The 20,510-nt window shown below is 40.3% G+C and overlaps 1 long non-coding RNA gene across 3 annotated transcripts in view; it reads right to left on the bottom strand.

Annotated features, from left to right (window-relative positions):
• Positions 1-4,073: 4,073 nt before the first annotated feature.
• LOC115306061 overlaps positions 4,074-20,510 on the bottom strand; it is a 67,569-nt gene continuing 51,132 nt past the window's right edge. For all 3 annotated transcript variants that reach the window (XR_003915163.1, XR_003915165.1, XR_003915166.1), the window contains 2 exons: positions 8,429-8,501; positions 4,074-4,600 (listed from right to left, as the gene is read on the bottom strand). This is a non-coding gene — a long non-coding RNA (uncharacterized LOC115306061). The remainder of the gene's footprint in view (positions 4,601-8,428; positions 8,502-20,510) is intronic.

The following is a 20,510-nucleotide window of genomic DNA, read 5'->3' as shown; positions in this document are numbered from 1 at the left end:
CTGAGCTAGCTGTCAGCACAGAGCCTGACACGGAGCTTGAACCCACCAACCGTGAGATCATGACCTGAGCCGAAGCCAGCCGCTCAACCGACTGAGCCACCCAGGTGCCCCTCCTCGAGGGTTTTGATGGTTTCCTGTCTCACATTCAGGTGCTTCAGCCATTTTGAGTTAATTTTTGTGTATGGTGTAAGAAAGTGGTCTAATTTCATTCTTCTGCATGTTGCTGTCCAGTTCTCCCAGCACCACCTGCTAAAGAGGCAGTCTTTTTTCCATCACATACTCTTTCCTACTTTGTCAAAAATTAATTGGCCATACATTTGTGGGCCCAGTTCTGGGTTCTCTATTCTATTCCATTGGTCTATGTGTCTGTTTTTGCGTGAGGCATGCTAATTATTGCTTGAGGTACCTGAAAATGTCCCTTTATAGTGAATTCTTTTCTCATGTGGTATTAATTTTCATGTGGGTTCATTCTCAGCTGGGATTATTTTTGGCCTGTTTAAATCCTCTGTGTTCTGCTTTGTGAGAGTGTCTTTACAGAGAAGTTTTATATTTCCTATGGCTGGGTGTCCCAAGATTTTCACTTGTCCAAGATGAATTTTCATAGTAATTTGTCAGTTTACTATTCATTCGGACTCCGTATCAAAATGTGTCACAGACTAGGGCTTCAGGGCCCATCACAGCTGATACTTTTTTGCTTTTTCTGCAGCCCCCCTGGAAGGTCTCCCGTTCCCCTCATACAAAGGGAATGGTGCTTACGGGGGCGTCTGTGTCCCGACATCACGTTCCTTATAGGTCCAAGACCTCACATCTTATTTTCATGGGGGTTTTATCACTCTAGGGCCCTGATATTTGTACCTGCAGCCAAGTCTGCTGTCCCTGAGGATTCTGGTGCATTTTCTCCTTTGCTTTGAGTTCCTTTGTGGGTTTTTTTTTTTTTTTTTGTAACTAGAAATTTCCCTTTCTGTCTTTTGAGTTTGGCTTTTTTTCCTGTTAAATTATTGTAGTTTACCCAGCATCTGTTTTATAAAGGGAAAGAGGATATTAACTCAATTTGCAATATTGCTGGAAAACCAGTGTATAATTAAAAATCAAATTTATAGTCTTTACAAGTATTTTTCCTTGCTTAACCACTTTATTTTATTTCATAAAGAAAGACACTTCTGTTCACTGGAAGAAGCCTTGCTTTTCAGATGCTGATGTGCATTGGAATCCTCTGGGGATATTGTTAAAATGCAGATTCTGTGGCTAAAATTAACAACACAAGAAACAACAGGTATTGTTGAAGATGCAGGGAAAGGAGAGCCCTCTTGCACTGTTGGTGGGAATGCAAACTGGTAAAGCTACTCTGGAGAACAGTATTGGGGCCCCTCAAAAAGCTGAAAATAGAACTACCCTATGATCTAGCTATTGTACTATTAGGTATTTACCCAAAGGATACAAAAATACAGAATTGAAGGAGTACATGCACCCCGATGTTGATAGCATTATCAACAACAGCCAAACTATGGAAAGAGCCCAAACATCCATCAACTGATGAATGGATAAAAAAGATATGATGTATATTCCCAATGGAATATTACTCAGTCATCAAAAAGAAAGAAATTTTGCCATTGCAGCAATGTGGATGGAGCTAGATGAAATAAGTCAGTCAGAGAAAGACAGATACCATATGATTTCACGCATCTGTAGAATTTAAGAAACAAAACAAATTAACATATGGGAAATATGGGGAAAAAAGAGAGGGAAACAAGCCACAAGAGACTCCTAATTATAGAGAACAAACTGGGTTGGTAGAGGGAGGTGGGTGGGATCTGGCTAGATGGGTGATAGATATTAAGGAGACACTTGTGATGGGCACTGGGTATTGTATATAAATGATGAATCATTGCATTCTACTCTTTCACCCAATATTGCACTGTATATTAACTACCTAAAATTGTAATTTAAAAATGTAGATTGTGATTTCTTTAGGTCTGGGGTCTAGGGATTCTGCATTTCTTAATTTTTTTTAATGTTTTTAAATTTATTTTTTGAGGGACAGAGAGAGACAGTGCCAGCAGGGGAGGGTCAGAGAGAGGGGGAGATACAGAATCTGAAGCAGGCTCCAGGCTCTGTGGTAGCTCTCAGCACAGAGCCTGACGTGGGGCTCGAACCCAAGTACCATTAGATCATGACCTGAGCCGAAGCTGGACGCTTAGCTGACTGAGCCACCCAGGAGCCGCATGAAATTCTGCATTTCTAACAAGTTCCCAGTTGATGCTGAAGCTCCTGACCACACCCAGAGTGGTGGGGGTTTGAAAGAGACCAGTGATGCCCACTTCCCAATTGCTAATTTATCACTTGCTGGAATTCATCTGGTGTGGTTGCTTGATAATATCTCCATTCATCTGGCTGCTCTCGTGAGTGAGATTTTGTGTGGAAAGCAGTCTGAAAATTGTAAAGGGCTATAAAATACTTCATTTGGAAAAAAATCCATAAATTGAAAATGGAAATAATTGTAACTTATCTTTAATGCCCTTGAAAGTACCTAGGAATCCCCATCAACTTTCCTAAAAGCTTTCTTCTACCTCCCATTTTCCTTTTATTAAACCTATTTTTCCTCAAGCTGAAATTCTGGGCCAATTAATAAAAGAATTAGCTCTCTAATTCAATTCAAGTTTTCTTTGTTTAGTTACTTATATTGTTAGTATTAGTATTGATTTCCTTTTTGTTGTAATTGTGTTGTATTATTCTGTAGGCTTTAGCCTGGAAATGTACTCGTTATGGTTAATATCAATCCTAGAGAAGAGAGTATATGAGTTCCAAATAATTGACATATTGGGCAAATCTTCAGAATATAAGAGATTATTTGTATGATCAAAGTTTTTAGTGAAGTTATAAGATTCTATTGTCCTAATGAAGAATGGAAAGCATTTTCCAAACTTTCTCCTTATGCCCTGAAATCTATAAAAGCAAATCAAAGGTTGATTGGCATCTTGACTGGTCTAACTTTGGCTTATTTACATCTAAATTTTGGACTTGATCTTAGGGACTAAAATTGGTGTGACCTTTAGAATTAGCCAAGAGCACACAGTGTGGTGTGAGGCATGTTAGCTTCCCTCACGTGGGCTTATAGAATGCTGAGGGTGACCTTACAACTGTGAGGCTCAGTGGAAGAGTGACACAATGGGAGGTGACAGCAAAGAGAGGCAGGGCTGGGGACAGGTCCCTGACTCTATGATGGCTGTGCATCATCTTACCTGTACCACCTGGACAAGGCACATCTCTTCTCAGATCTCTGTTACCTCATCAAGGACATGAGGGGTTGAACAAGGCCATTTATGACTCTTCCATCAAAAACTGTATACTTCCTATCACTTAGGCCCATGTGTCATCTGCAAACTAGTGAGTCACAGGACAGGAAGAAAACTGGTGTTACCATAGCTTCGAAGAGCGTGACCAGAGAGGCCACTAAGCAAGAATAGTAAAGGAATTTAGAGGGGAAAAAAAACGTGACACACGTTTTGTTTTACATGGGAAGAAAAAGTTTGAGACCTGCATGACCTGAATTGACTCTTTCAGGCGGCAAGAGGGTGTAATAGTCTGAACGATGGCCTCCCCAAAAGACATGTCCATGAGGACTCTGTGGATATGACCTTATTTGGAAAAAGGGTCTTGGCAGATATAATTAAGTTAAGGGTCTTGAGATGAGTTCATATTGGATTAGGATGGACACCTCAGTCCACTGACAATTGTCCTTATTGTCCAATTGTCCCAAGGAGAGAGGACACATAGGGGAGAATGTCTGAGGCCTTGGCAGGGATGAGAGAGATGCAGCTAAAAGTCAAGGAACACGAGGACTTGCCAGGGGCTGTCAGAAGCTAGAAGAAAGGCATAGAGTGGATTTTCCCCTGAAGACTACAGGAGGAGCCAACCCAATGGACATCTTGATTTTGAGCTTCTGCTTTCCAGATCTGTAAGAAAATAAATTTCTGTTGCTTTCAGCCACTTAGTCTGCAGGAGTTTGTTAACGCCAGCCACAGGAAAGTAATACCGAGCGTGTAGCTACGCCACTACTTACTGAATGTTTTAAATAAGTTTTACATTCATTCTTTTATTCCTCATGATCATTTTATGAAGTAGGTACTGTCATTATTGCCATTTTATAGGTTAGGAAATTTAGGCTCAGAGAGGTTAAGTAGCTGGCATGTGGTCACACAACTAATAAGTAGGGAGCACCACCTCCTCCTCTCTTTTTGTTTCATCTCTAAGGGCTGCCTCTCCCATGTCAGTAGTGTGCTGGTTATGGAACACACTCTGGCATTTTCTTCACTGGTCGGTGCCTCCATCACCTTGCTTTGATCTCAGCTGGCGATGCCACGGTCTTAAGGCTGCAATGCTAGAGCCTCTCACAAGTCCAGTGGCATAGAGGGTACAGCGTGCTCTCTTAGAGTAATTTTACCCAAAGGCAGTTTAAATCAGAAGGCTGTTCTCTCCCACATGGCAGAAGTGTAGGAGATGTGACAAAGCATTCTCCTTTCGAGAACACGATTCAGTGCCAAGTGTATCTTTGGGCAGAAGAACTTCTCCATTTCGTTGGCATTTTCCCAGGAAGTTAGTGCTGAGAGAAAAAAGTGGAAAATGTGAACGTGCAATCCAGTTCTTGAAGGGACAGGGGACTTCTTTTTTACATAAATAATGGGAAAACACTTAAGACCTTAACTACAGAACAGACACTCATTAAAATATGTTTCTACCAGAATACTCTGTTCTGGAAGCAAGCGCCGAGAGAGGCAAGGGGGCCTGGAACCCCTTTAAGATGCCCTTCCTTGCCTGAGGAGGCCTGTGGGAAGGAGCAGGTTTCCAGGGGTCTCTTCGTTCTGGGAAATTTTCCAGAGAGTAAGGCTTTCCTGGAAATATCTCCATGGGTGGGGGTGGGGGAGGGGTGTCAAAATTCAGGCATATTATTTGAATTACATCACTGCCTTATTGGGACGGGGAAGGAGAAAGCAACTTTCTAACCTTTATGTTGGCATTCATTTAGCTTGGAACCTTTTTTCAAATTTTGTGAAAGACAAAGCTGGTTTCTGAAAGATAGTGCTTGCATGCCTTGCTTTATGTTTGAGGCTACAGCGCTACTGCTAGGGATATCTCTGCTTGGTCAGGACTCAGCTATGGCTTGGGGACTTTATATTCGAATGTTCTTGGAAGGAATGGAACCATGATCGTAAGAAGAAGAAGGATATCTGTAAATCACTTTAGAGTTTAGCAGTTGCATTTGTCTCTATTACCTCATTTAATTTTCACAACAACCTTGTGATTTAACTATTGTTTCAGTGAAAACAGATCTGAAAATCAAAGCCTTCAAAAAAGAAAGTAGTCTGACCTGTTTGCTTACACTGGAAATATTACTAAGTGAGATTATATGTGGAAAGCACTAAGAATGTAGCTTGGCTTATATAAGTGTGAGTAAATGAAGCCACTGGTCATCATCCTGAGCCTCTTTATTATCCTTGTTATTTATTCATTACTACATGACAGAGTTGACACTGCAGACAATACTGCTGACCCCACACTGCAGACATTTTCTCAAACAGGAGGGTGTCACTTTCTACTTGACTACACTTCTTTTCTTTCTTTCTATTAAAAATTTTCTATTTTTTAAAATTCAAGTTAGTTAACATCCAGTGTAGTACTGGTTTCAGGAGTAGAACCCAGTGATTATCACTTACATATGACACCCAGTGCTCATCCCCAAAAGTGCATTCTTTAATGACCATCATCCATTAAGCCCACCCACCCCCCCTCCCGTCCAGCAACCTTCAGTTTGTTCTGTGTATTTAAGAGTCACTTATGGTTTGCTTCTCTCTCTGTTTCTATTTTATTTTTCCTTCCCTTCCCCTATGTTCATCTGTTGTATTTCGTAAATTCCACATACGAGTTAAATCTACTTAACTATATTTCTTTAGAGTTTTTTCTATTCTCTTTTTTAAGTTAAGAAAGTTGGCTAACAAGTAGATCCCACAGATTATGAGAGCAATCTGGGTGCAACATGTCATTTCATGGATTGCCCGGTTGATTGGAGTGATCTGGCTGGGCAGCACTTATTATATGTGGGTCAAAAAGGATGGTCCTTTCAGATAGAGGACTGAGGTCAAGTAGATTCAATAGAGGAAGCCTTCTAGGATGGTAGTTAAGACTTCCAGGGGCACCTGGGTGGCTCCATCAGTTAAGTGTCTGACTCTTGATTTCAGCTCAGGTTGTGATCTCACAGTTTGTGGGTTCAAGCCCCACATTGGGCTCTGCACTGACAACATGGAGACTGTTTGGGATTCTCTCTCTCTGTCTCTCTGTCTCTCTGTCTCTCTCAAAATAAATAAACTTAAAAATAAAAGAGTACCAAGAAACATGGGTATTTGACAAGCTTGCAGAGGAAGGATTTTCCTGCATGTGCAGTAGGCACATAGGTAAATTCCTTCATTTTCCCAGAAGCCTTAAATTTACACATAGCAGCTCTGGTTGGAGGGCTGTGTTGGAGAGTAGGGGGTGGTGTACGGTACCTTGGATTTGGGCTTGAGCATGAGCAGAGGCTTTTTGACTCTTGCCCACAATAATGAGAGAAGCTGGCTTGGAGAATGCCTTCTCTTTCTGGATGTTTCCACACAATGAGTTCTTGCTTTTTTCAGCTGTTAATGAAGAGGACAAGGATCCTCATTCCCCTGGGCTGTTGACCATAAGGATCAGTCTAACCTACAGATATTTATGGAGAGGGGGTGGAGTATGGAGTTTGTAGAAAAGACAGCTGGCCTGACCTAAACACTTAGGATGACAATCCTGGTGATCATGGATGGGGTGTTCTCACTGCCCACAGAGTAGGTGCCATTTTTCAGAGTCTCCAGAAAGTATAAGAACAGAGAAAAAGGGGAAGTATAAATTCAGCCAATTCACCTGGAAGAAAAAGAAGCCAATGCTAGTCTCAGAGAGGGTTGGGTCAGATTGCCTCTCCGAGCCAGATAGAAGGAATCTTCACTTTGATTTAGCTGACCCAAATAGCATACAAACAGTAAAAGCTCATGGTTATTAACCTACCAATGGTGTAGGGCAAACCAAAGTGGCTAAATGTCCAGTCTTCATTAATTAGTCAGCAGATGTTTGATGGGCTGTGTGTAGAGCATTGAATGCTAGACAAGGTTCCATGTTGTAGAGATTGAGTTTCAGGAACAAAGACCCCCCAGTATGGAGGAGGCAGCCTGAAGGGGTGGTAACAGCTGGGCCTGAGGTCAGGGGCAACTTGAGCAGCAGATTCCACCAGTTCTCTGGCCACCATGGCCCTGTGGTTGATGATGGCTCCTAGCCTCCTTATTTGGAAAAATGTGTATTTGTTTCTACAATATGCTACATGGCAATGCATTTGCTTTTTTATAACCACAAAATAAACTATGTGGCTCTATCATCTGGGCTGATAAACTTATTTTATTCACTGGACACATATTTAATTGAGTTAATACTATATGCAACATGCTTTAGTCATTTGGTTCAAGTAGTGTGAGGTGAGCCATGGATCAGCTCTGTAGGGCTCACCTAGCTTCATGAAGACTAAAGTTTTCAGTAGCCAGGGGCTGCTCCCTTGCTCACCAGGCACTCAGCAAGTGTATGCCGGGGTCACCAAAGAGATTTTACTTGTGTATAGATGAAGTCAATTGAAAACAGAGCAAAGAGGAGAGGAAGAATGGAAGTGGGTATTAGGAGACTGTGCTGGCTTGTCCACAAGGGATGTGACCTTGAAGATGTCACTTATGCTCTTCACTGCTCAGATTCCTTAGCTGTAAATGAGGAGTTTGGTTGAGATGGTCTACAGAGTTCTTTCAGCTCTAAACATTGTATAAATATAAACCCATCAACATGCCTAGAATAGACCCCAGCACACATGTTCTAGGACACATGTTTCTCATACAGGAGAAATAGCATGAGTGTTTGTGCTTGGATGTTCTTGGAGAGGGAAGACCCAAAGTCAACAGTCCACAGGTGATTGTCATCAGGTGATCCAGGAAGAGTAGAAGGCAATTCTTTTTTTTTTTAATTTTTTTAAATGTTGTGTTTATTTTTGATACAGAGAGAGACAGAGCATGAGAGGGGGAGGGGCAGAGAGAGAAGGAGACACAGAACCGAAAGCAGGCTCCAGGCTCTGAGCCAGCTGTCAGCACAGAGCCTGACGCGGGGCTCGAACCCACGAACATGAGATCTGACCTGAGCCGAAGCTGGAGACTTAACCGACTGAACCACCCAGGGGCTCCTAGAAGGCAATTCCTAACAGCTCCTAATTTGTAGTCTGCATCTTCAACTCTGAGATACATTAGCCCAGATCAGCCCTTAACAAATGAGGGATTTCCATCTCTGTTAGCCTCTGGTCGACAATATACCTGTGTGTGTCTCAATAATAGCTACTTACTTAGAAACAGCCAAGGTTTCATTCAGGTTTACTGTGGAAAATAGTGTCAATTTCGAATCTTCTACACGACCAACTGGAAAGAAGAAATGGCCATTGTTAGTAGCAATACATATGTGTAAAACAATATTTTCTTAGAAGAGACAGGATATTTTAAGGTATAATGGTGGAAATGGTCATGGGGATAGTGGAGGAGGTGGTGTTTTTTATTTTTCCAGAGAAAACAGAAGAATCCAGTTCTTTACGTTTCTGATGTTTTTCACAGATGTGACCTATTGGTTTCAACATCAGATGTTCATATGTCGGTTTGATTTATAGAGTGGCTAAATCTGAGGATGGGGAAATCAGGATGGAGATTTTGGAATATCAATCACAATCTTCATCTGCTTCCTTGTCTGGTATGGCTATAATTTGTAGGCTCTACATGTAAATTAGACATTTTTGTCTTCAACAAGGAAACTAGAAAAAGTAATGTGTGTGTGTGTGTGTGTGTGTGTGTGTGTGTATGTGTGTAAACAGCACTTGTATCTGCTTTAAGGAGAAATGATAGTTTTAACTTTTTGTCTGAAAAATGGGGATGATCTTTGTCTTCAGTTATTCATCCCTAGCTTCCAACAAATTTTGTTTAGACTAGAGGTTTTTCTCAATGTTTGAAAGAAGAATCAAATCTAGTCAACAAAACTTAGACCTCACTTTGATGTTTTGTGTTCTTTGCCTGTGTTTGGGAGTGAAGGGAGGTAAGAGGGCAGGTAGGCAAAGAGCAGTCCTTGTGCAATGATGAGAAAGGATGCAAAAGACACTGGACTGGGCTGCTGCCCTCCTTCTGTGACACCCACATCAAGAATTCACTTAGATCTGATATGGCCCAAAACAGCCAAAGCTCCCTGAGGAGGAACTTCTGGGTGGAGATGGTTGAGAGCAGAACCTGTAAGTTCTGGGCCTCTGGGGCTAAATTTTAACAAAGATTTCCCTTTCCTTTATTTATTTTTATAAATAGTATGCATGAAACTCACCAAATATGGGAGATCATTTAAATTTGGGTTATCCTGGTTGTCTTTTCCACTGTCCTAAGTTGAACAACCAAATCCATGTTTGTGTAATGCTGTTTGACTTTTGACAGTGGCTTCCTTTTTCAAACTATCACTCTGTGAGTCACTTCAGAAGGTTCAAAGACAGCCCAGCTGAGAGGGAGGAGGCCCTGAAGCTTGCTCAGAAGACCAGGCATGGAGACTTTCCTTATTATGTGGCCTTAACAATTCATTTGCATTTCAGTGACTCCTCTTCATCTGTGAGATGAAGATAAAATAATACTTGCCTACTTTGGAGGATGCTGTGAGTTGAGAATGTGCCATGCAAACAATAGATGTCAGAAAACATCACATCTCAATTCTCATTTATGTAGAGAGCTTGTTTTTCTTTTATTCCCAGTGGGGTTGTGAAGTGGCAGAGAATGGGTTGTGAAGTCCAGGGTGTAAGCCTGTCTGCAGGTGGCCATAACAGGGTTGATTGTTTTCCTGTTTGCCTGTGATTTAAACTCATCTACCATGTTTCTTCTTGCTGCCCTAATCCAGGATCATTTCCCTGTGACAGCTATGAGCATCTAATGTCCTGGGCATCAGCTGGCTGAATTCAGGTTGTAGGTCTTATTCTCCAGTGGTGGGTTTGCATAGCACATTCACAATTAGATCAAAATGGGACCTGCTTGGGGATGCCTAGCTACAAGGAATGTTTCCTCTCTAGTTCTATAAGTTTAAAGAGTACAGATCACTTTTGCAAGAAAATGCCCAGACTTTGTTAGTATCCATAAATTATATACATAGAACATCAGGCAGTGTTTAAGATCGGAAGTTTTGATCCAGAAGCCTACTTTCAAATTCTGTGTCCCTTAACTTTAAGCAGAGTTATCTTCAGTAACTCTCATCCCTGTCAGAGCTTGAGTTTCCTCATCTGAAAATGAAGATATGATAGTACTTACAGAGTAGGATAGAAAATGAAATAATTTGTATAAAAGCATGGTGCATGGCATCTGGTAAGATCGCACTATTGTTAGATATTATTATTCAATCTGGATGAAATTAGTGTTTACTGGAGCTTGAGTTGTAATTTTTGACAGATTGTGTAAGCTGAGCCACTAGATGAGAGGTTGGGAAACTATGGCTAGAAGGCTGAATCCAGTCCAGATCCTGTTTTTATAAATAAAGTTTTATCAGTACATAACCACACCCATTTTTTACGTGCTGCCTGCTTGCTTTTGCACTACGGTATAAGAGTCAAATAGGTATAATACGGTATAATAGTCAAGAGGCTATGTGGCCTGCCTAAAATATTGACTATTTGGCTCTTTACAAAAAAAGTTTGCCCATTCCTGCGTGAGACTATTGACTTATCTGAGTTCTAATTCCTCTTCTGTGCCTAACTTGCCGATCTTTGATATATTAGTAATTGCTTTGTTTTCCTCACATTTAAGAGAAACAGCCAAAGAAATCTGGTAGGACATTTGGCACATGTTAGCCCCTGAAAGTGCGGTGATTTGTGTTAGCAACACTGCTAACTTGGTAGGCAGGCCAGATCTCTAGTCTGTAATCATGCCTATGGGAATGTGACCCCGGGTGACTGAACATGTTATAGGATGCCTTTCATGAGGGCCAAAGCAGACATCACTATAAACTTCCTGCCTATTATGGCTTTAACTCACAATTCTATCTTTACCTAATGCATGTGCTTTGTAATTATTTTTAAAAGTAGAAAGAATTGCGGAAAAGATGAATTGAGCACATCGGCCATATCAAACAAAGGCTTATTTTATACCGCTGTTCTCAAGATTTGTACTAAGACTCCCAAGAACTGCAGACACAGACATCTTCTATACTTGACATTTTGAGACCGGAGCTGAATATAAAAAATGTGAGAATGCAGATTATCCTAAAAATGACATTTTTATGAGAAAAGTAATCTATTAAAAAGTCACATGAATGGCTATAGTCATTTGACGTTGTTAACAATATAATGATGTGTTAAAATGCTAGAGGAAGGCTTATGTCAGTGTTTGATGTTTTTATAAGTTGCTGCTATATAAAAATGTCAAATAAGAATAATCTTATACTTGACATTTTTCACTTGCTTTTCCTTCTCAAAATAGCTCTGTGAGTTCTGGTCACCTTTTTGCTCACACTTTTGATTTTTCGTTCCCTAAATAATTTTCTGTGCTCACCCATGTCACTACTTTATTTCCTGCTTATTAATAATTTTCTTCCTTTTCGGAGCTTTTGGTATTCTCTTATATTCCCTTACAATCCTCTCCAATTTCCTCTTAATATAAAAGAATGACTTTCTCGATTTTTTTGGGGGTCAGAATCCTGAAATAGTATCCCCCACATCCTTCTGGCCATGTTCACACAGTCTCTTTTCTTCACATAATCAGACAAACAGGAACATGAACTCTTCCACTTCAGGAAATAGACTTGTTCCGCCCCTCCTTTTGTAACATTGCTTTTTCCAAATTATTTAAAAATTTCTGGCCTTCCATAATTCATTTTATCTAAAAGGATCATTCCCAGGCTTATGCCGATGTGCCCTGGTTATGCAGACAGGCACTCCTGGTTTATGTTTATGACCTTACGTGCATTTTGGACAGTGAGGGGGGTACTCAGCTCCTTTCTGCTTGAGATGGGCAGGGGTTTTATGGAAAGAGACTTTCTGAAGAGGAAGGGGGGAATTGGGAAAAAGTCATAGGTGGGTGCTGTGAGCAATGCAACAAACAATGACACCCGGCATTGGAACGGGCTTGCATTTCTGCTATGCATGGGTGTGTGTGTGCGTGCGTGCGCGTGCGCGTGCGCGTGTTTGCCAGACTGCATGCACACATGTTTAGATAGTTTGGGATCTTTTATAGTATTTGACTCCCTCACAACATAACATGCACACAGATGCTCTGGATGCTCACAAAGAAAAATAATATGTTTTTATAATGAGTTCATACATTTAAGAAAAGTCAGAAGCTGAGTTTGCCTCTTGGTTTTATGATGCCACTGAAGGTCTTTGGGCCTTAGTTCTACCAACTTCTCTTCTTCAACTCTGCAGATTTTCTCTTCCTCTTTACAGATCCCACCCTTTCTTTCTTCCTAAATGCTTTACCTCTTGCTGAGCTCATTCCTTCGCCCATGTCTGTGAGCCCACTTTCTCAACACCCTGCCTGAACTCCTGCTCGTCAGGACTCACTTGTCTCCTGCATCTTTGGTTTTGCCTTCATTGGCTCAAACCCCCAAGTCCCCAGCTCTTTTCTGTCCTAAGAGATTCTGCCTTGATCCATCTGCGCTCAAGCCAACAAGTCCCTCCATCCCTTTTAGACTGTGTGTCTGCAGTTTCCACATCGTCATCCTCTACTCACTCCTCACATCCCTGCAGCCTCGTTGTGGCCCCTGCCGGTCCCAAGCTGATTTCCTCAAGGGTCCAGTGAGTTCTGACTCCCAAATCCAGCCATCTGTTCTTGCGCCCGCCTTTCCTGAGTTGTCTCCCCTACTTGGGACTCTTGCATCTCCGTCTCTTCTGCACCTTACGTGCTAGCCTCAGCTTCTTTGTCCCTCGGTGGTCTGCTTTGCTGACACCCCTTCCTCAGGAGGGCTGCACCATAGCAGATCCTGACAGTTCTGTCTTCACCGTTGTAAGCTTATCTCCTCTCATCTCCAGAGACAGTTACGTCTCTCCCTCCAGGACTCAGGGTTGCCAGGCTAACGCTGATCTCCTTTTCTCAGTGGGGTATATTGATCATCTCTTAAACGACCCTTAATGTGTGCAGAGAAAAGTCAATCACTTAAAAATTGCCTTATTTGGGGGGCGCCTGGGTGGCTCAGTCGGTTAAGTATCCTTTGGCTCAGGTCAGATCTCACAGTTCGTGGGTTCGAGCCCCGCGTCGGGCTCTGTGCTGACAGCTAGCTCAGAGCCTGGAGCCTGTTTCAGATTCTGTATCTCCCTCTCTCTCTGACCCTCCCCTGCTCTAGCTGTCTCTCTCTGTCTCTCAAAAATAAATTTAAAAAAAGCTTTAAAAAATTGCTTTATTTGGGACATACTATTTCTGTGACCTTACATAAATCAAATGTTGTTTCTTTTCTTTTTTTTTAATTTGCTGAGGTTTTTTTCCCTTGCTGTTTTATAAACAGGATGTCCTGAGAATTCTCCTTTCAGCAGGTTCCAAACACAAACTTGCATTACTATTCTTACAATATAATAAACAGCTTTGGGCTATAAAACCTTTCAAATTGTTTTTTCACAGAAGGGATTTGCATGCTGACTCATTCCTACTATATTTATAACCCATCGCCAAACTACTGCAAAGGCAAGATTTCTAATAAAGCTATGGAAATTACATGCATCGCAATGGGGCTGAATACATTTACGTTTGTAGTATTTTAACATTTCCAAATTTATTGCAGATTACCTTGTTTGTGCATGTCTGTGCTTTAATGGTTTTTTATAGCAGAAAATAGTGGTTTATGATTGTATTCCCAGTAGAAATTTATTATGAATCCACCATATGGAGTGTTATATAAAACTAGACTCCTAACACGGGTGGTTTTATTATTGCTAAGCAAGATCTACTGTACATTATTGAAAATTAGTGATAATAGAAATGTCAAAGAAGGGAAGTTGGTTTATGAGGGCAGTCTTCATTTTATGCTTAAATTGTCACAAAGATTTTGGAGCTTATTTCACAATGAAAGGTCTGTCTTTGACAGTTAGGATACAAATAATATAATTGTGTAGTCCCTCTTCCTTCTCCTGCTCCTAGGATTCCTCATGCGGATGTTTGCTAAAGCAGGAGAGGGACAGAAAGACAGTACCCATATTAACCTCATGCATATGTCCAGTTCTGATAAGAACTGATGGCACGCATTTCTAGCCATCCCTGACAACCACAAGCCATTAGAACTTTCCATGAGCAGAGGTCATGGCAGCTGTTGCTGAAGCACATGTAATCTTTTTTCTTTTGCTTCTTACTTTGCATTTGTTGGACATCCTAATTGGAGGACTTAGGGTACTTATTTCTGTTGGTGTTTGGAGCTCAGAGAAAGTTTAAGGGTGAGGATGAAAGAAGATTCGTATTTATGTCCATCAACATTTTGCATGGAAGTCTCCCAGGGACTTTATTTTCGGCTAGTTTCTAAATGCTTGCATGATGGATGGAGTAAAAAATGTACCTACACGCATTTTTTTTTTACAAGAGCATGAGATTAGAAAAAAATACCTTGTATTTTTCATGAAGATCTATAATTATTTCATGGCCAGGAGAGACTCTAATAAACATAATAACAACATTAGAATGTAAAAACATTGTACATGACACCTTCCTTTACTATCTTTTATGGGTAAGAAACTTCTTATGGAAGTTTTTTCATTATTCTCACTAACCATCGTGCCAGGGAGGACTGATGTCACAGGCACAACCCTCTGGAGATCAGGAGAGAGTGGAAGGAAGCACAAGTTTTCAGTGCCCTCGGATTTTCCAGAATGTGCCATTGTGCTGTGTGGTCAAGAAAGGCAGAACTGAGTCTAAGAATTTGAATATTTGAATCCTCTCCTTGTACATGGACAGGCCTGAGCATCTGTCCACATACAAGGTTTATTACAAATGAATTAACGTTTTGTATATGAAAATTTTGCAACAGGCTTTGAAAATGTAACATTGAAGAAAAATCTTAAAAGTCAATTCATTATTTGTCTTCTAACTGGTTTTTAGATGTAGTCCTATTCTAATGGAGATGTTTTGGTGATAGGACTATCTAAACTCTGAGCATGCTTGTATTTATAACTCCAGTCTCCTCTGGTTTTTTTTTGTCTGAAGTTCCAACAAAACTTTAACACCTTTGCTGCAAACAGCAAACAGTTCATTAAAAAATTCAAAGTACATGTGTGAAGCACATTTTATATTCCATATAAACTTCTGTTGAATTTTTGAGAAACTCAATGTTTTGAAAATTCATAGGCACAAAGAGGTTGTTTTGAGTGTCTGAAATGTCTTTGAAGTATGACATTCTGTCCTTAATGATTGCTTTTGTTGTGTATCTGACTCTACTTCAGAATACAAAATTACAACTTTCATGTTCTGCAAGGTTGGCAGTTTGGTTGACGTTTTTAGCCGGGAGGCAGTGGAGACATACCAATCACTGAAAATTGTTTCGACAAACCTTGTTAAAATAAGTTTTATAACAGTAGGTAGAACAGCACACTAAAACATCACATAAATTAAGAGCTTCATGAAGTGACTGGTTAGGAGTTAATCATAGCTAGAAATGGATCTCTCCGACCAGCTATTTTGATACTCTATGGATACTGGCACTTTAATTCTTCTGAAGCCAGTGGTCAAAGCTGTTATTAACGTTGAGCAATAGCTTTTTAATCAGACGCCAGGTTAATGTAAACAGAATAGTCCTCAGTACAATTAAGTCCCCACTCTTACTAATATACTAAAGAGAAAGCACGAACTCAAAAGAGAGTGCAGAGAGGGGAGCATGTAGGGGCCCAAATGGACTGATTTTCCCTCAGTCTTAGTCATGGACCCACCTGAGTGGATCACAGCTGTTCTTTAGTTAAATGACTTTCTTTCTTTCTTTCTTCCTTCCTTTTTTCCTTCCTTCCTTCCTTCCTTCCTTCCTTCCTTCCTTCCTTCCTTCTTTCCTTCCTTCCTCCTTTCCTCCCTCCTTTCCTTCCTTCCTCCCTTCCTCCCTTCTTTCCATCCTTCCTTTTCTGGCTTTCTTGCTTGCTTGCCTTCTTGTTCAATGATTTTCTAAGAAATAAAAATAAACTGATTTCCAGTCAGACTTACACACTACTAGTATCTCTTTCCAGCCTTTGTACTTCTCAGCATCACTTGTTTCTAAGGCTGTATAGTTTCTTACTACATTTCATTGAAATTCATTATGATAAAAAGCCCACAGCTCAGAGTGAGGGGCATCATTTCCCAGACCAGGCATACAGGCACCCCGAAGAAATTAATCAAGGCAGAAATGAGCAGACATCTGTGAGACAATGAAGTGATAGCAAGGAGGGGGGCATAATAAAGCGCTGACAGACTGCACATCAAAACTGAAAGAAAAGTTTTCTGTGTGAAAATTGCTAGTGGACCCTAATGCTTTAAAATAATATTGAAATAGTTGATATAAAAGGAATTCAAAGATTTTCTGCTGCTTGTGGCCTTAACATCCTCCTAAAACTGTCCCTGGTGTCCTAAGGACTATAAACTTAGGGATCAGGTCAGAAAACCATACAGCAGATCCATGTGCAGTGAGAAACATGCTATAAATTATACTTTTAACTTGCTCTTGTATTTCTTCAAATGACCTTTTTTCCCCCCTCAAACACATGCTTTGCAGATGCCTCTGGTTAAAAGCATGAAATACTTGTTTTGAGGGTTTTTTTCTGCTGAGAGAGTGAGAGAGTGTTCAGTTGGCTAAGTCAATTATTCTCATTTCAATTGCATCTCCATAGCCTTTCCTGGAATAAAAGTCTGTTATAATAACAGAAAATATGTCGATTCTTTGGAAAAATATGAAAAATAATTGTGACATTTGTCATCAATATTTAGCAGTAGGTCTCAGCAGTGGGAAGAAGGGATGTGTCAGAATCACCTGTGTGTGTGTGTTTCCCCTCTCAATCCACATGCTCCCTTTCCCAGAGAAAAACACCTAATATGTAGATAGGTGGCCAGAATCTTTGATGGTGGGGCTGTGGACATGTGTGTTTGCATGTAGTTTGAAAAAGCCCTTTATGATCTTGATACTTAGTCCTCGTGTTGAAGATGATCAATTTTTGTGTTTGAGTTTCATTTCTTTAAAAAAATTTTTTTTTTTACATTTATTTATTATTGAGAGACAGAGACAGACCATGAACGGGATAGGGGCATAAAGAGAAGGAGACACAGAATCCAAAGCAAGCTCCAGGCTCTGAGCAAGCTGTTAAGCACAGAGACTGATGCGGGGCCCGAACTGAGCCGTAGTCAGTTGCTCAACTGACTGAGCCATCCAGGTGCCCCTGTGTTTGAATTTCTAAGCTCAGTCATCAAGAGGCTATTTCCTCCTGTGTGTGCTCCATAATTTTGGTTAACTGCCAAATTATCCAAACAGGCAGGCTTAGTGACTAAGAGTTAACCTAGTTAACTGAGAAATGAGCATTCTCAAAGATTTCCTAAAATAATAGAATAAAAAATTCATTCTGTATTAAAACATTTTATGGCATGTATGTGTACTTATATACACAGAATAGAAGAATTTTTAAGAAGTATCATTTAAGGGGCACCTGGGTAGATCAGTTGATTGAGCGTCCAACTCTCGATTTTGGCTCAGGTCACCACCCCAGGGTTGTGAGATCAAGTGCCGTGTGTGGAGGCTGCTTGGGATTCTCTTGGTCCCTCTCCTTATGCCCCTCTCCCCAGTTTATTCTCTCTCTCTCTCTTTTTTCTTTCTCTGTCTCTCTCAAAATTAAGAAGTCATAAAAGAAGCATCATTTAAGTTATCACTGCTTAATAGACTTAGTTGGGTACTTTATTCTAAATCTTTGTCCTTTCTTATAACTGCTGTAGCTATCTCGAGCCTTTATGTGAAATATCTAGCCTGAGTTTAGAGTTAAAACCTGCCAGAGTGTGGAGGACTGTAAGAATTCTTTGGAATTTCATACCAGCTTGGTGTCAAATACTTTTGAAGATGACTTCCAAATAGCTTTTGATCTTTGTCACAATCACAATGGGACTTTATTCTATTTAGACTTTTAACTAATGAAGGCAGACTTATTTATTCTTTCTAGAATTCCTGATCATGCCTGGTTTCTAGCTGACGTCCTGGATTCTGCATTTTTTTGGAGGGGGTTGGTGAACATCTTTTATAGTCTCCTCACAGAAATAAAAGGGGAATACATTTATATAATAATATGAATATGCAGTTTTATGGACTCTCAGGATTATAACTTTATTTCAACAGCTTCTATGTTCTTATAGCTTATTACTTGCAGGTATTTTATTTAACTTGCATATAAATATAACATAAGAACAGGTGTTTAATATCTGTGGTGTTTCTAATTATAAACTTAATCTATACCAGGATTTAATTTTTATTTCATGTTTTAAACAAATTATAATAGGGTGTTAAACAGAGAGCTAGGTAGTTTCTTGGTGAAACTAGATTTGATACTTTATTCTGGTTTTTCTCTCATTTGCAGATTAAATAACTTCAAAAATGACATATAATGTCACTAAAAAGAAGTTGTATCTGTTGAGCACATAGTGTGTACCTGGTACTACATTAGATGCTTTTCATATATTTGCATTTATCTCACTAATAACCCTATGAAATATTACATACCTTATTTTTAAACGAGCTGAGAATTAGAGAGCCTAAGGCACTTGCTCAGTATTCCATAGCTTTTACAATGGCTGATCTGGATTCATTATTGCCATCATTAATGATGATGATAATTGTTACAGGCACCATTTACTGGGAAATTTCTAGATGTCAAAGATATTAAATGTTTTGCATACAAACATATTTCACTCAGACATCAAAGGAACTAATACCCACATTTTACCAGTGAAGACATGGAAGATCAGTGAACTTAAGTAAAAACGTTCAGGTTTCACAGCAAGTTAGTGACAGGGTCGGTTTTGAACTTTCCAGCATTGCATTAAACACCTTGTGTGCTTCAGAAACCATCCCTATGTTTTGATGAATGGTAGTATTAGAATAAGTGGCCAGTTCCCATGGTAATCTTGAAGGCCAACCTTTTTTCATCCCTACGGTAAACTACGTCATAACTAATATTGTCTTTTAGTCTCATAGCTTTGCAATTGTATCTTCCACATGCTTCTGTTGCAACCTGTATTGGTTGGTGATCTGGCAGTAGTGGGTCATTTTCATGACGATCAAACATGAGGATATATAAGTACAAATTGAGGGTTAGCTGTATTCCTCTGCTCTCCTTCCAGTCTAAACATTGAGTTGAAATTGAGACACTGGACATGATGGTTTATTGAAGCCTGACATTTCTGTCCAAGACTTGTTTGGCCAACTCTTGAAAGCTTTACTGAGTTTAAACTATCCCACAAGTATCCGTCAAAACGCATGAGGATCATGGGAAAAGACGGTGCTTTTCCTGTACAGCTGCTCTGCAGAAAAGGGACTGCATGGGCCGGTGTCTTGTCCAGGCAGAATGTTGTTAGGAGCGAGGGCTTTTCTTCCCTCAGGAGAGAAGCCTCCAAGTCTCCGCACAGCTCTAAGTGATGTAGGAATGCCACGTTGCTTGCATTCCTTTGAGTCTTTCCCTGATTTCTATTTTGCTTTGGCAATTGTCTAAAAACAGAACTGTCAGCACCTTAATTTTTTGTTTACCTTGTTTCCCAGCCAAGGATGAGTATTGATAGGTTTAAATTCCCAAGTGCCTGCATTTAGCTGTGAAATAGCTGTGGGCATTCATTCAGTTTGGGAGGCTTCCCCCACCCATCCCTGCAGGGTTCAAAGGGAAATCTTACCTGGGTCCTTCTCCCAGTTTCCTGGCTCCTAGTGGTTTCAGGTAATGGCCAGAGATGGAAGGTCCCACCCAGGCTGTACTCTGAATTGGAGAACTGATTGATTCTTCATTACCATCAACTGTCAGTTCTATAGCATTTCCAAGCTCATCGCTTCTTGATCTTGTAAGGATTAATTTCTTGTTTTTATGATTGAGATGCTGCTGAGATGTAGAGTGATATCAGGTTGCCTAAATCCCTGGGAGTGGAAACCATTCAGAAAGCTTTCCTATATATTAGAGGAAAGAACTCAGTGCCCTTGACAGAGGTGGTACTTAATGAGCTCATGAAACAGGGTTTTATCTTTAGACATCTCTGATGAGAAATACTCATGGGACCTTTATGCCTCTTTGAATATGGAGCCTATCGATGACTTGGTAAAGAAAATCTCTTAGTTGTTGAAGAATTAAGTAATGCATTAATAGTATTTCAATGAACAGGCTTTGGATTTTTTAAAACAGTTTATCTGGCATCCAGTCATCCCGTTCATTCAGCAAAAACTTCTTAAGCACCTGCTAGGGAAGCAGGTCGAGTATTGCG

The sequence above is a fragment of the Suricata suricatta genome, chromosome 2, assembly GCF_006229205.1.
Source record: "Suricata suricatta isolate VVHF042 chromosome 2, meerkat_22Aug2017_6uvM2_HiC, whole genome shotgun sequence".
Taxonomy (NCBI): Eukaryota; Metazoa; Chordata; class Mammalia; order Carnivora; family Herpestidae; genus Suricata; species Suricata suricatta.
Note: the sequence above shows the minus strand (reverse complement) of the source record. Positions and strands in the feature narration are given on the sequence as shown.